This window comes from Mustelus asterias, chromosome 23 (assembly GCF_964213995.1).
Source record: "Mustelus asterias chromosome 23, sMusAst1.hap1.1, whole genome shotgun sequence".
Lineage (NCBI taxonomy): Eukaryota > Metazoa > Chordata > Chondrichthyes > Carcharhiniformes > Triakidae > Mustelus > Mustelus asterias.
In genome coordinates this window covers 7055024-7072653 of record NC_135823.1, presented here as the reverse complement: position 1 = coordinate 7072653, position 17630 = coordinate 7055024, and positions in this window count along the sequence as shown.

Sequence of the window (17630 nt, the reverse complement as noted above, 5' to 3'; positions counted from 1 at the left end):
AATCCAATCCAATCCAACCCAATACAATCCAATCCAATGAACGGCATCCAATCCAATCCAACCCAATCGGAGCCAATCCAATCCAAGGAACGGCATCCAATCCAATCCATTGCAATGCAATCCAGTCCAATCCAATCCGATCCAAACCAATCTAATCCAATCCAATCTAAGGAACGACATTCAATCCAATCCAATCCAATCCAACCCAATACAATCCAATCCAATGAACGGCATCCAATCCAATCCAATGCAATGCAATCCAGTCCAATCCAATCCGATCCAATCCAATCGAGTCCAATCCAATCTAAGGAACGACATTCAATCCAATCCAATCCAATCCAATCCAGTCCAATCCAATGCAATCCAATCCAAGGAACGGCATTCAATCCAATCCAATACAATCCAGTCCAATGAAACTCAATGCAATCAAAGGAACGGCATCCAATCGAATCCAATCCAATCCAATCCAATCCGAACCAATCCAATCCAATCCAACCCAATACAATCCAATCCAATGAACGGCATCCAATCCAATCCAATGCAATGCAATCCAGTCCAATCCAATCCGATCCAATCCAATCGAATCCAATCCAATCTAAGGAACGACATTCAATCCAATCCAATCCAATCCAATCCAGTCCAATCCAATCCAATCCAATCCAACGAACGGCATTCACCCCAATCCAATCCAATCCAATCCAATCCAATCCAATCCAATACAAGGAACGGCATCCAATCAAATCGAATCCAATCCAAACCAAGCCAAGCCAAGCCAAGCCAATCGAGTCCAATCTGAGGAACGGCATCCAATCTATTCCAATCCAATCCTATTCAATCCAATCCAAGGAACGGCATCCAATCCACTCCAATCCAATACAATCGAATCCAAACCAATGCAATCCAATCCAATCCAATCCAATCCAATACAATAAAATACAATCCAGTCGAAGGAAAGGCATTCAATCCAATCCAATCCAATCCAATCAAATCCAATCCATCCAATGAACGGCATGCCATCCAAACCAATGCAACCCAATCCAATCCAATTCAATCAAAGTAACGGCATCCAATCCAATCCAATCCAAGGAACGGCATTAAACCAAACCAATCCAATCCAATCCAACGAACGGCATCCTCCCCAATCCAATCCAATCCAATCTAATCCAATCCAATCCAATCCAAGGAACGCCATCCAATCCATTCCAATCCAATCCGATCCAATCCAATCCAATCCAATCCAATCCAAGAAACGGCATCCAATCCAATCCAATCCAATCCAAGGATCGGCATCCAAACATATCCAATCCAATCGAATCCACTCCACTCCAATCCCATCCCATCCAATCCAATCCAATCCAATCCAATGCAATCCAATCCAATCCAATCCAATCCAAGGAACGCCATCCAATCCATTCCAATCCAATCCGATCCAATCCAATCCAATCCAATCCAATCCAAGAAACGGCATCCAATCCAATCCAATCCAATCCCATCCAAGGATCGGCATCCAAACATATCCAATCCAATCGAATCCACTCCACTCCAATCCCATCCCATCCAATCCAATCCAATCCAATCCAATGCAATCCAATTCTATCCAATCCATTCCAAGGAACGCCATCCAATCCAATCCAATCCAATCCAATCCGATCCAATCCAACCCAACCCAATCCAATCCAATCCAATCCAAGAAACGGCATCCAATCCAATCCAATCCAATCCAAGGATCGGCATCCAAACCAATCCAATCCAATCCAATCCACTCCATCCAATCCCATCCAATCCAAACGAGTCCAATCCAATCCAGTCCAGTCCAATCCAAGGAACGGGATCCAATCCAATCCAATCCAATGCAATCCGATCCAATTCAAATCTATCCAATCCAATCAATTCCAATCCTAGGAACGGCATCCAATCCAATCCAATCAAATCCCAGGAACGGAATTCAATCCAATCCAATCCAATCCAGTGCAATGAAAACCAATGCAATCAAAGGAACGGCATCCAATCCAATCCAATCCAAACTAAACCAATCCAATCCAACCCAATACAATCCAATCCAATGAACGGCATCCAATCCAATCCAATCCAATCCAATCGGAGCCAATGCAATCCAAGGAACGGCATCTAATCCAATCCAATGCAATGCAATCCAGTCCAATCCAATCCGATCCAATCCAATCTAATCCAATCCAATCTAAGGAACGACATTCAATCCAATCCAATCCAATCCAATCCAGTCCAATCCAATCCAATCCAATCCAATGAACGGCATGCAATCCAATCCAATGCAATCCAATCCTATCCAATTCAATCCAAGGAACGGCATCCAATCCAATCCAATGCAATGCAATCCAGTCCAATCCAATCCGATCGAATCCAATCTAATCCAATCCAATCTAAGGAACGACATTCAATCCAATCCAATCCAATCCAGTCCAATCCAATCCAATCCAATCCAATGAACGGCATGCAATCCAATCCAATGCAATCCAATCCTATCCAATCCAATCCAAGGAACGCCGTCCAATCCAATCCAATCCAATCCGATCCAATCCAATCCAATCCAATCGAATCCAAGAAACGGCATCCAATCCAATCCAATCCAATCCAAGGATCGGCATCCAAAGCAATCCAATCCAATCCAATCCACTCCATCCAATCCCATCCAATCCAATCCAGTCCAATCCAATCCAGTCCAGTCCAATCCAAGGAACGGGATCCAATCCAATCCAATCCAATGCAATCCGATCCAATCCAATTCTATCCAATCCAATCAATTCCAATCCTGGGAACGGCATTCAATCCAATCCAATCCAATCCAAGGAACGGCATTCAATCCTACCCAATCCAATCCAGTCCAATGAAACTCAATGCAATCAAACGAACGGCATCCAAGCGAATGCAAACCAATCCAATCCAATCCAATCCGAACCAATCCAATCCAATCCAACCCAATACAATCCAATCCAATGAACGGCATCCAATCCAATCCAATGCAATGCAATCCAGTCCAATCCAATCCGATCCAATCCAATCGAATCCAATCCAATCTAAGGAACGACATTCAATCCAATCCAATCCAATCCAATCCAGTCCAATCCAATCCAATCCAATCCAACGAACGGCATCCACCCCAATCCAATCCAATCCAATCCAATCCGATTCAATCCAATCCAATCCAATCCAAGAAACGGCATCCAATCCAATCCAATCCAATGCAATGCAATCCAATCCAATCCACTCCAATCCACGAAACGGCATTCAATCCAATCCAATCCAATCCAATACAAGGAACGGCATCAAATCCAATCCAATCCAATCCAATCCAATGAACGGCATGCAATCCAATCCAATGCAATCCAATCCTATCCAATCCAATCCAAGGATCGCCATCCAATGCAATCCAATGGAATACAAACCGATCCAATCCAATCCAATCCTATCCAAGGAACGGCATCAAATCAACTCCGATCCAATCAAATTCAATACAATACAATACAATCCAATACAACCCAATTCAAGGAACGGCATCCAATCCAATCCAATCCAATGCAATCCATTCCAATTCAATCCAATCCAATGCAATCTAAGGAACGGCATCCAATCCAATCCAATCCAAGTCACGGCATCCAATCCAATCCAATCCAATCCAATTCAAGGAACGGCAGTAAACCAATCCATTCCAATCCAATCCAATCCAACGAACGGAATCAAGCCCAATCCAATACAATACAATCTAATCCTATCCAATCCAATCTAAGGAACGCCATCCAATCCAATCAAATGCAATCCGATCCAATCCAATCCAATCCAATCAATTCCAATCCTAGGAACGGCATCCAATATAATCCAATCCAATCCAATCCAATCCAATCCAAGAAACGGCATCCAATCCAATCCAATCCAATGCAATGCCATCCAATCCAATCCAATACGATCCAATCCAATACAATACAGTCCTATCGAAGGAACGTCCTTCAATCCAAACCAATCCAATCCAAGGAACGGCATCCAATCCAATCCAATCCAATCCAAGCCAAACCAAGCCAATCCAATCCAATCTGAGGAACGGAATCCAATCCAATCCAATCCAGTCCAATCCAATCCAATCCAATCCAATGAACGGCATGCAGTCCAATCCAATGCAATCCAATCCTATCCAATCCAATCCAAGGAACGCCGTCCAATCCAATCCAATCCAATCCGATCCAATCCAATCCAATCCAATCCAATCCAAGAAACGGCATCCAATCCAATCCAATCCAATCCAAGGATCGGCATCCAAACCAATCCAATCCAATCCAATCCACTATATCCAATCCCATCGATTCCAAACCAGTCCAATCCAATCCAGTCCAGTCCAATCCAAGGAACGGGATCCAATCCAATCCAATCCAATGCAATCCAATCCAATCCAAGGATCGGCATTCAATCCAATCCAATCCAAGTAACGGCATGAAATCCATCCCAATGCAATCCAATCCAATACAATACAATACAATACAAACCAGTCGAAGGATCGGCTTCCAAACCAATCCAATCCAATCCAATCCAATCCAATCGGAGCCAATCCAATCCAAGGAACGGCATCCAATCCATTCCAATGCAATGCAATCCAGTCCAATCCAATCCGATCCAATCCAATCTAATCCAATCCAATCTAAGGAACGACATTCAATCCAATCCAATCCAATCCAATCCAGTCCAATCCAATCCAATCCAATCCAATGAACGGCATGCAATCCAATCCAATGCAATCCAATCCTATCCAATCCAATCCAAGGAACGCCGTCCAATCCAATCCAATCCAATCCGATCCAAGCCAATCCAATCCAATCCAATCCAAGAAACGGCATCCAATCCAATCCAATCCAATACAAGGATCGGCATCCAAACCAATCCAATCGAATCCAATCCACTCCATCCAATCCCATCGAATCCAAACCAGTCCAATCCAATCCAATCAATTCCAATCCTAGGAACGGCATCCATTCCAATCCAATCCAATACAATCCAAGGAACGGCATTCAATCCAATCCAATCCAATCCACTCCATCCAATCCCATCGAATCCAAACCAGTCCAATCCAAGGAACGGGATCCAATCCAATCCAATCCAATGCAATCCACTCCAATCCAAGGAACGGCATTCAATCCAGTCCAATCCAAGGAACGGCATGAAATCCATCCCAATGCAATCCAATCCAATACAATACAATACAATACAATCCAGTCGAAGGATCGGCATCCAAACCAGTCCAATCCAATCCAATCCAATCCAATCCAATCGGAGCCAATCCAATCCAAGGAACGGCATCCAATCCATTCCAATGCAATGCAATCCAGTCCAATCCAATCCGATCCAATCCAATCTAATCCAATCCAATCTAAGGAACGACATTCAATCCAATCCAATCCAATCCAGTCCAATCCAATCCAATCCAATCCAATGAACGGCATGCAATCCAATCCAATGCAATCCAATCCTATCCAATCCAATCCAAGGAACGCCGTCCAATCCAATCCAATCCAATCCGATCCAATCCAATCCAATCCAATCCAATCCAAGAAACGGCATCCAATCCAATCCAAGGATCGGCATCCAAACCAATCCAATCCAATCCAATCCACTCCATCCAATCCCATCGAATCCAAACCAGTCCAATCCAATCCAATCAATTCCAATCCTAGGAACGGAATCCAATCCAATCCAATCCAATCCAATCCAAGGAACGGCATTCAATCCAATCCAAACCAATCCAGTCCAATGAAACTAAATGCAATCCACGGAACGGCATCCAATCGAATCCAATCCAATCCAATCCAATCCGAACCAATCCAATCCAATCCAACCCAATACAATCCAATCCAATGAACGGCATCCAATCCAATCCAACCCAATCGGAGCCAATCCAATCCAAGGAACGGCATCCAATCCAATCCATTGCAATGCAATCCAGTCCAATCCAATCCGATCCGATCCAAACCAATCTAATCCAATCCAATCGAAGGAACGACATTCAATCCAATCCAATCCAATCCAATGAACGGCATGCAATCCAATCCAATGCAATCCAATCCTATCCAATCCAATCCAAGGAACGCAATCCAATCCAATCCAATCCAATCCAAACAGATCCAATCCAATCCAATCCATTCCAATTCAAGGAACGGCTTCCAATCAAATCCAATCCAATCCAATCCAATCCAATCCAAGCCAATCTAATCCAAGGAACGGCATGAAACCAATCCAATCTGATCCAATCCAACGAATGGTATCCAGCCCAATCCAATCCAATCCAATCTAATCCAAGGAACGGCATGAAACCAATCCAATCCAATCCAACAAACGGCATCCGGCCCAATCCAATCCAATCCAATCTAATCCTATCCAATCCAATCCAAGGAACGCCATCCAATCCAATCCAATTGAATCCAATCCGATTCAATCCAATCCAATCCAATCCAATCCAAGAAACGGCATCCAATCCAATGCAATCCAATCCAATGCAATGCCATCCAATCCAATCCAATCCAAGGAACGGCATCCAATCCAATCGAATCCAATCGAATCCAATCCAAGCCAAGCCAAGCCAAGCCAATCCAGTCCAATCTGAGGAACGGCATCCAATCTATTCCAATCCAATCCTATTCAATCCAATCCAATGAACGGCATCCAATCCACTCCAATCCAATACAATCGAATCCAAACCAATGCAATCCAATCCAATCCAATCCAATCCAATACAATAAAATACAATCCAGTCGAAGGAACGGCATTCAATCCAATCCAATCAAATCCAATCCATCCAATGAACGGCATGCCATCCAATCCAATGCAACCCAATCCAATCCAATTCAATCAAAGTAACGGCATCCAATGCAATCCAATCCAAGGAACGGCATTAAACCAAACCAATCCAATCCAATCCAACGAACGGCATCCTCCCCAATCCAATCCAATCCAATCTAATCCTATCCAATCCAATCCAAGGAACGCCATCCAATTCATTCCAATTAAATCCGATCCAATCCAATCCAATCCAATCCAATCCAAGAAACGGCATCCAATCCAATCCAATCCAATCCAATCCAAGGATCGGCATCCAAACATATCCAATCCAATCGAATCCACTCCACTCCAATCCCATCCCATCCAATCCAATCCAATCCAATCCAATGCAATCCAATTCTATCCAATCCATTCCAAGGAACGCCATCCAATCCAATCCAATCCAATCCAATCCGATCCAATCCAACCCAACCCAATCCAATCCAATCCAATCCAAGAAACGGCATCCAATCCAATCCAATCCAATCCAAGGATCGGCATCCAAACCAATCCAATCCAATCCAATCCACTCCATCCAATCCCATCCAATCCAAACGAGTCCAATCCAATCCAGTCCAGTCCAATCCAAGGAACGGGATCCAATCCAATCCAATCCAATGCAATCCGATCCAATTCAAATCTATCCAATCCAATCAATTCCAATCCTAGGAACGGCATCCAATCCAATCCAATCAAATCCCAGGAACGGAATTCAATCCAATCCAATCCAATCCAGTGCAATGAAAACCAATGCAATCAAAGGAACGGCATCCAATCCAATCCAATCCAAACTAAACCAATCCAATCCAACCCAATACAATCCAATCCAATGAACGGCATCCAATCCAATCCAATCCAATCCAATCGGAGCCAATGCAATCCAAGGAACGGCATCTAATCCAATCCAATGCAATGCAATCCAGTCCAATCCAATCCGATCCAATCCAATCTAATCCAATCCAATCTAAGGAACGACATTCAATCCAATCCAATCCAATCCAATCCAGTCCAATCCAATCCAATCCAATCCAATGAACGGCATGCAATCCAATCCAATGCAATCCAATCCTATCCAATTCAATCCAAGGAACGGCATCCAATCCAATCCAATGCAATGCAATCCAGTCCAATCCAATCCGATCGAATCCAATCTAATCCAATCCAATCTAAGGAACGACATTCAATCCAATCCAATCCAATCCAGTCCAATCCAATCCAATCCAATCCAATGAACGGCATGCAATCCAATCCAATGCAATCCAATCCTATCCAATCCAATCCAAGGAACGCCGTCCAATCCAATCCAATCCAATCCGATCCAATCCAATCCAATCCAATCGAATCCAAGAAACGGCATCCAATCCAATCCAATCCAATCCAAGGATCGGCATCCAAAGCAATCCAATCCAATCCAATCCACTCCATCCAATCCCATCCAATCCAATCCAGTCCAATCCAATCCAGTCCAGTCCAATCCAAGGAACGGGATCCAATCCAATCCAATCCAATGCAATCCGATCCAATCCAATTCTATCCAATCCAATCAATTCCAATCCTGGGAACGGCATTCAATCCAATCCAATCCAATCCAAGGAACGGCATTCAATCCTACCCAATCCAATCCAGTCCAATGAAACTCAATGCAATCAAACGAACGGCATCCAAGCGAATGCAAACCAATCCAATCCAATCCAATCCGAACCAATCCAATCCAATCCAACCCAATACAATCCAATCCAATGAACGGCATCCAATCCAATCCAATGCAATGCAATCCAGTCCAATCCAATCCGATCCAATCCAATCGAATCCAATCCAATCTAAGGAACGACATTCAATCCAATCCAATCCAATCCAATCCAGTCCAATCCAATCCAATCCAATCCAACGAACGGCATCCACCCCAATCCAATCCAATCCAATCCAATCCGATTCAATCCAATCCAATCCAATCCAAGAAACGGCATCCAATCCAATCCAATCCAATGCAATGCAATCCAATCCAATCCACTCCAATCCACGAAACGGCATTCAATCCAATCCAATCCAATCCAATACAAGGAACGGCATCAAATCCAATCCAATCCAATCCAATCCAATGAACGGCATGCAATCCAATCCAATGCAATCCAATCCTATCCAATCCAATCCAAGGATCGCCATCCAATGCAATCCAATGGAATCCAAACCGATCCAATCCAATCCAATCCTATCCAAGGAACGGCATCAAATCAACTCCGATCCAATCAAATTCAATACAATACAATACAATCCAATACAACCCAATTCAAGGAACGGCATCCAATCCAATCCAATCCAATGCAATCCATTCCAATTCAATCCAATCCAATGCAATCTAAGGAACGGCATCCAATCCAATCCAATCCAAGTCACGGCATCCAATCCAATCCAATCCAATCCAATTCAAGGAACGGCAGTAAACCAATCCATTCCAATCCAATCCAATCCAACGAACGGAATCAAGCCCAATCCAATACAATACAATCTAATCCTATCCAATCCAATCTAAGGAACGCCATCCAATCCAATCAAATGCAATCCGATCCAATCCAATCCAATCCAATCAATTCCAATCCTAGGAACGGCATCCAATATAATCCAATCCAATCCAATCCAATCCAATCCAAGAAACGGCATCCAATCCAATCCAATCCAATGCAATGCCATCCAATCCAATCCAATACGATCCAATCCAATACAATACAGTCCTATCGAAGGAACGTCCTTCAATCCAAACCAATCCAATCCAAGGAACGGCATCCAATCCAATCCAATCCAATCCAAGCCAAACCAAGCCAATCCAATCCAATCTGAGGAACGGAATCCAATCCAATCCAATCCAGTCCAATCCAATCCAATCCAATCCAATGAACGGCATGCAGTCCAATCCAATGCAATCCAATCCTATCCAATCCAATCCAAGGAACGCCGTCCAATCCAATCCAATCCAATCCGATCCAATCCAATCCAATCCAATCCAATCCAAGAAACGGCATCCAATCCAATCCAATCCAATCCAAGGATCGGCATCCAAACCAATCCAATCCAATCCAATCCACTATATCCAATCCCATCGATTCCAAACCAGTCCAATCCAATCCAGTCCAGTCCAATCCAAGGAACGGGATCCAATCCAATCCAATCCAATGCAATCCAATCCAATCCAAGGATCGGCATTCAATCCAATCCAATCCAAGTAACGGCATGAAATCCATCCCAATGCAATCCAATCCAATACAATACAATACAATACAAACCAGTCGAAGGATCGGCTTCCAAACCAATCCAATCCAATCCAATCCAATCCAATCGGAGCCAATCCAATCCAAGGAACGGCATCCAATCCATTCCAATGCAATGCAATCCAGTCCAATCCAATCCGATCCAATCCAATCTAATCCAATCCAATCTAAGGAACGACATTCAATCCAATCCAATCCAATCCAATCCAGTCCAATCCAATCCAATCCAATCCAATGAACGGCATGCAATCCAATCCAATGCAATCCAATCCTATCCAATCCAATCCAAGGAACGCCGTCCAATCCAATCCAATCCAATCCGATCCAAGCCAATCCAATCCAATCCAATCCAAGAAACGGCATCCAATCCAATCCAATCCAATACAAGGATCGGCATCCAAACCAATCCAATCGAATCCAATCCACTCCATCCAATCCCATCGAATCCAAACCAGTCCAATCCAATCCAATCAATTCCAATCCTAGGAACGGCATCCATTCCAATCCAATCCAATACAATCCAAGGAACGGCATTCAATCCAATCCAATCCAATCCACTCCATCCAATCCCATCGAATCCAAACCAGTCCAATCCAAGGAACGGGATCCAATCCAATCCAATCCAATGCAATCCACTCCAATCCAAGGAACGGCATTCAATCCAGTCCAATCCAAGGAACGGCATGAAATCCATCCCAATGCAATCCAATCCAATACAATACAATACAATACAATCCAGTCGAAGGATCGGCATCCAAACCAGTCCAATCCAATCCAATCCAATCCAATCCAATCGGAGCCAATCCAATCCAAGGAACGGCATCCAATCCATTCCAATGCAATGCAATCCAGTCCAATCCAATCCGATCCAATCCAATCTAATCCAATCCAATCTAAGGAACGACATTCAATCCAATCCAATCCAATCCAGTCCAATCCAATCCAATCCAATCCAATGAACGGCATGCAATCCAATCCAATGCAATCCAATCCTATCCAATCCAATCCAAGGAACGCCGTCCAATCCAATCCAATCCAATCCGATCCAATCCAATCCAATCCAATCCAATCCAAGAAACGGCATCCAATCCAATCCAAGGATCGGCATCCAAACCAATCCAATCCAATCCAATCCACTCCATCCAATCCCATCGAATCCAAACCAGTCCAATCCAATCCAATCAATTCCAATCCTAGGAACGGAATCCAATCCAATCCAATCCAATCCAATCCAAGGAACGGCATTCAATCCAATGCAAACCAATCCAGTCCAATGAAACTAAATGCAATCCACGGAACGGCATCCAATCGAATCCAATCCAATCCAATCCAATCCGAACCAATCCAATCCAATCCAACCCAATACAATCCAATCCAATGAACGGCATCCAATCCAATCCAACCCAATCGGAGCCAATCCAATCCAAGGAACGGCATCCAATCCAATCCATTGCAATGCAATCCAGTCCAATCCAATCCGATCCGATCCAAACCAATCTAATCCAATCCAATCGAAGGAACGACATTCAATCCAATCCAATCCAATCCAATGAACGGCATGCAATCCAATCCAATGCAATCCAATCCTATCCAATCCAATCCAAGGAACGCAATCCAATCCAATCCAATCCAATCCAAACAGATCCAATCCAATCCAATCCATTCCAATTCAAGGAACGGCTTCCAATCAAATCCAATCCAATCCAATCCAATCCAATCCAAGCCAATCTAATCCAAGGAACGGCATGAAACCAATCCAATCTGATCCAATCCAACGAATGGTATCCAGCCCAATCCAATCCAATCCAATCTAATCCAAGGAACGGCATGAAACCAATCCAATCCAATCCAACAAACGGCATCCGGCCCAATCCAATCCAATCCAATCTAATCCTATCCAATCCAATCCAAGGAACGCCATCCAATCCAATCCAATTGAATCCAATCCGATTCAATCCAATCCAATCCAATCCAATCCAAGAAACGGCATCCAATCCAATGCAATCCAATCCAATGCAATGCCATCCAATCCAATCCAATCCAAGGAACGGCATCCAATCCAATCGAATCCAATCGAATCCAATCCAAGCCAAGCCAAGCCAAGCCAATCCAGTCCAATCTGAGGAACGGCATCCAATCTATTCCAATCCAATCCTATTCAATCCAATCCAAGGAACGGCATCCAATCCACTCCAATCCAATACAATCGAATCCAAACCAATGCAATCCAATCCAATCCAATCCAATCCAATACAATAAAATACAATCCAGTCGAAGGAACGGCATTCAATCCAATCCAATCAAATCCAATCCATCCAATGAACGGCATGCCATCCAATCCAATGCAACCCAATCCAATCCAATTCAATCAAAGTAACGGCATCCAATGCAATCCAATCCAAGGAACGGCATTAAACCAAACCAATCCAATCCAATCCAACGAACGGCATCCTCCCCAATCCAATCCAATCCAATCTAATCCTATCCAATCCAATCCAAGGAACGCCATCCAATTCATTCCAATTAAATCCGATCCAATCCAATCCAATCCAATCCAATCCAAGAAACGGCATCCAATCCAATCCAATCCAATCCAATCCAAGGATCGGCATCCAAACATATCCAATCCAATCGAATCCACTCCACTCCAATCCCATCCCATCCAATCCAATCCAATGCAATCCAATCCTATCCAATCCATTCCAAGGAACGCCATCCAATCCAATCCAATCCAATCCAATCCGATCCAATCCAACCCAATCCAATCCAATCCAATCCAAGAAACGGCATTCAATCCAATCCAATCCAATCCAAGGATCGGCATCCAAACCAATCCAATCCAATCCAATCCACTCCATCCAATCCCATCCAATCCAAACCAGTCCAATCCAATCCAGTCCAGTCCAATCCAAGGAACGTGATCCAATCCAATCCAATCCAGTGCAATCCGATCCAATCCAATTCTATCCAATCCAATCAATTCCAATCCTAGGAACGGCATCCAATCCAATCCAATCAGATCCAAGGAACGGAATTCAATCCAATCCAATCCAATCCAGTCCAATGAAACCCAATGCAATCAAAGGAACGGCATCCAATCCAATCCAATCCAATCCAAACCAAACCAATCCAATCCAACCCAATACAATCCAATCCAATGAACGGCATCCAATCCAATCCAATCCAATCGGAGCCAATCCAATCCAAGGAACGGCATCTAATCCAATGTATGCAATGCAATCCAGTCCAATCCAATCCGATCCAATCCAATCTAATCCAATCCAATCTAAGGAACGACATTCAATCCAATCCAATCCAATCCAATCCAGTCCAATCCAATCCAATCCAATCCAATGAACGGCATGCAATCCAATCCAATGCAATCCAATCCTATCCAATCCAATCCAAGGAACGGCATCCAATCCAATCCAATGCACTGCAATCCAGTCCAATCCAATCCGATCGAATCCAATCTAATCCAATCCAATCTAAGGAACGACATTCAATCCAATCCAATCCAATCCAGTCCAATCCAATCCAATCCAATCCAATGAACGGCAAGCAATCCAATCCAATGCAATCCAACCCTATCCAATCCAATCCAAGGAACGCCGTCCAATCCAATCCAATCCAATCCGATCCAATCCAATCCAATCCAATCCAATCCAATCCAAGAAACGGCATCCAATCCAATCCAATCCAATCCAAGGATCGGCATCCAAAGCAATCCAATCCAATCCAATCCACTCCATCCAATCCCATCCAATCCAATCCAGTCCAATCCAATCCAGTCCAGTCCAATCCAAGGAACGGGATCCAATCCAATCCAATCCAATGCAATCCGATCCAATCCAATTCTATCCAATCCAATCAATTCCAATCCTAGGAACGGCATTCAATCCAATCCAATCCAATCCAAGGAACGGCATTCAATCCAATCCAATCCAATCCAGTCCAATGAAACTCAATGCAATCAAAGGAACGGCATCCAATCGAATCCAATCCAATCCAATCCAATCCGAACCGAACCAATCCAATCCAACCCAATACAATCCAATCCAATGAACGGCATCCAATCCAATCCAATGCAATGCAATCCAGTCCAATCCAATCCGATCCAATCCAATCGAATCCAATCCAATCTAAGGAACGACATTCAATCCAATCCAATCCAATCCAATCCAGTCCAATCCAATCCAATCCAATCCAACGAACGGCATTCACCCCAATCCAATCCAATCCAATCCAATCCAATACAAGGAACGGCATCCAATCAAATCGAATCCAATCCAATCCAATCCAAGCCAAGCCAAGCCAAGCCAAGCCAATCCAGTCCAATCTGAGGAACGGCATCCAATCTATTCCAATCCAATCCTATTCAATCCAATCCAAGGAACGGCATCCAATCCACTCCAATCCAATACAATCGAATCCAAACCAATGCAATCCAATCCAATCCAATCCAATCCAATACAATAAAATACAATCCAGTCGAAGGAAAGGCATTCAATCCAATCCAATCCAATCCAATCAAATCCAATCCATCCAATGAACGGCATGCCATCCAATCCAATGCAACCCAATCCAATCCAATTCAATCAAAGTAACGGCATCCAATCCAATCCAATCCAACGAACGGCATCCTCCCCAATCCAATCCAATCCAATCTAATCCAATCCAATCCAATCCAAGGAACGCCATCCAATCCATTCCAATCCAATCCGATCCAATCCAATCCAATCCAATCCAATCCAAGAAACGGCATCCAATCCAATCCAATCCAATCCAAGGATCGGCATCCAAACATATCCAATCCAATCGAATCCACTCCACTCCCATCCCATCCCATCCAATCCAATCCAATCCAATCCAATGCAATCCAATCCAATCCAATCCAATCCAAGGAACGCCATCCAATCCATTCCAATCCAATCCGATCCAATCCAATCCAATCCAATCCAATCCAAGAAACGGCATCCAATCCAATCCAATCCAATCCCATCCAAGGATCGGCATCCAAACATATCCAATCCAATCGAATCCACTCCACTCCAATCCCATCCCATCCAATCCAATCCAATCCAATCCAATCCAATGCAATCCAATTCTATCCAATCCATTCCAAGGAACGCCATCCAATCCAATCCAATCCAATCCAATCCGATCCAATCCAACCCAACCCAATCCAATCCAATCCAATCCAATCCAAGAAACGGCATCCAATCCAATCCAATCCAATCCAAGGATCGGCATCCAAACCAATCCAATCCAATCCAATCCACTCCATCCAATCCCATCCAATCCAAACGAGTCCAATCCAATCCAGTCCAGTCCAATCCAAGGAACGGGATCCAATCCAATCCAATCCAATGCAATCCGATCCAATCCAATTCTATCCAATCCAATCAATTCCAATCCTAGGAACGGCATCCAATCCAATCCAATCAAATCCAAGGAACGGAATTCAATCCAATCCAATCCAATCCAGTGCAATGAAAACCAATGCAATCAAAGGAACGGCATCCAATCCAATCCAATCCAAACTAAACCAATCCAATCCAACCCAATACAATCCAATCCAATGAACGGCATCCAATCCAATACAATCCAATCCAATCGGAGCCAATCCAATCCAAGGAACGGCATCTAATCCAATCCAATGCAATGCAATCCAGTCCAATCCAATCCGATCCAATCCAATCTAATCCAATCCAATCTAAGGAACGACATTCAATCCAATCCAATCCAATCCAATCCAGTCCAATCCAATCCAATCCAATCCAATCCAATGAACGGCATGCAATCCAATCCAATGCAATCCAATCCTATCCAATCCAATCCAAGGAACGGCATCCAATCCAATCCAATGCAATGCAATCCAGTCCAATCCAATCCGATCGAATCCAATCTAATCCAATCCAATCTAAGGAACGACATTCAATCCAATCCAATCCAATCCAGTCCAATCCAATCCAATGCAATCCAATCCTATCCAATCCAATCCAAGGAACGCCGTCCAATCCAATCCAATCGAATCCGATCCAATCCAATCCAATCCAATCGAATCCAAGAAACGGCATCCAATCCAATCCAATCCAATCCAATCCAAGGATCGGCATCCAAAGCAATCCAATCCAATCCAATCCACTCCATCCAATCCCATCCAATCCATTCCAGTCCAATCGATTCCAGTCCAGTCCAATCCAAGGAACGGGATCCAATCCAATCCAATCCAATGCAATCCGATCCAATCCAATTCTATCCAATCCAATCAATTCCAATCCTAGGAACGGCATTCAATCCAATCCAATCCAATCCAAGGAACGGCATTCAATCCTACCCAATCCAATCCAGTCCAATGAAACTCAATGCAATCAAACGAACGGCATCCAATCGAATGCAAACCAATCCAATCCAATCCAATCCGAACCAATCCAATCCAATCCAACCCAATACAATCCAATCCAATAAACGGCATCCAATCCAATCCAATGCAATGCAATCCAGTCCAATCCAATCCGATCCAATCCAATCGAATCCAATACAATCTAAGGAACGACATTCAATCCAATCCAATCCAATCCAGTCCAATCCAATCCAATCCAATCCAACGAACGGCATCCACCCCAATCCAATCCAATCCAATCCAATCCGATTCAATCCAATCCAATCCAATCCAAGAAACGGCATTCAAATCCAATCCAATCCAATGCAATGCAATCCAATCCAATCCAATCCACGAAACGGCATTCAATCCAATCCACTCCAATCCAATACAAGGAACGGCATCAAATCCAATCCAATCCAATCCAATCCAATGAACGGCATGCAATCCAATCCAATGCAATCCAATCCTATCCAATCCAATCCAAGGATCGCCATCCAATGCAATCCAATGCAATCCAAACCGAACCAATCCAATCCAATCCTATCCAAGAAACGGCATCAAATCAACTCCGATCCAATCAAATTCAATACAATCCAATCCAATCCAATACAACCCAATTCAAGGAACGGCATCCAATCCAATCCAATCCAATGCAATCCATTCCAATCCAATCCAATCCAATGCAATCTAAGGAACGGCATCCAATCCAATCCAATCCAATCCAAGTCACGGCATCCAATCCAATCCAATCCAATCCAATTCAAGGAACGGCAGTAAACCAATCCATTCCAATCCAATCCAATCCAACGAACGGAATCAAGCCCAAGGCAATACAATCCAATCTAATCCTATCCAATCCAATCTAAGGAACGCCATCCAATCCAATCCAATCAAATGCAATCCAATCCACTCCAATCCAATCCAATCAATTCCAATCCTAGGAACGGCATCCAATCTAATCCAATCCAATCCAATCCAATCCAATCCAAGAAACGGCATCCAATCCAATCCAATCCAATCCAATGCAATGCCATCCAATCCAATCCAATACGATCCAATCCAATACAATACAGTCCTATCGAAGGAACGTCCTTCTGTCCAAACCAATCCAATCCAAGGAACGGCATCCAATCCAATCCAATCCA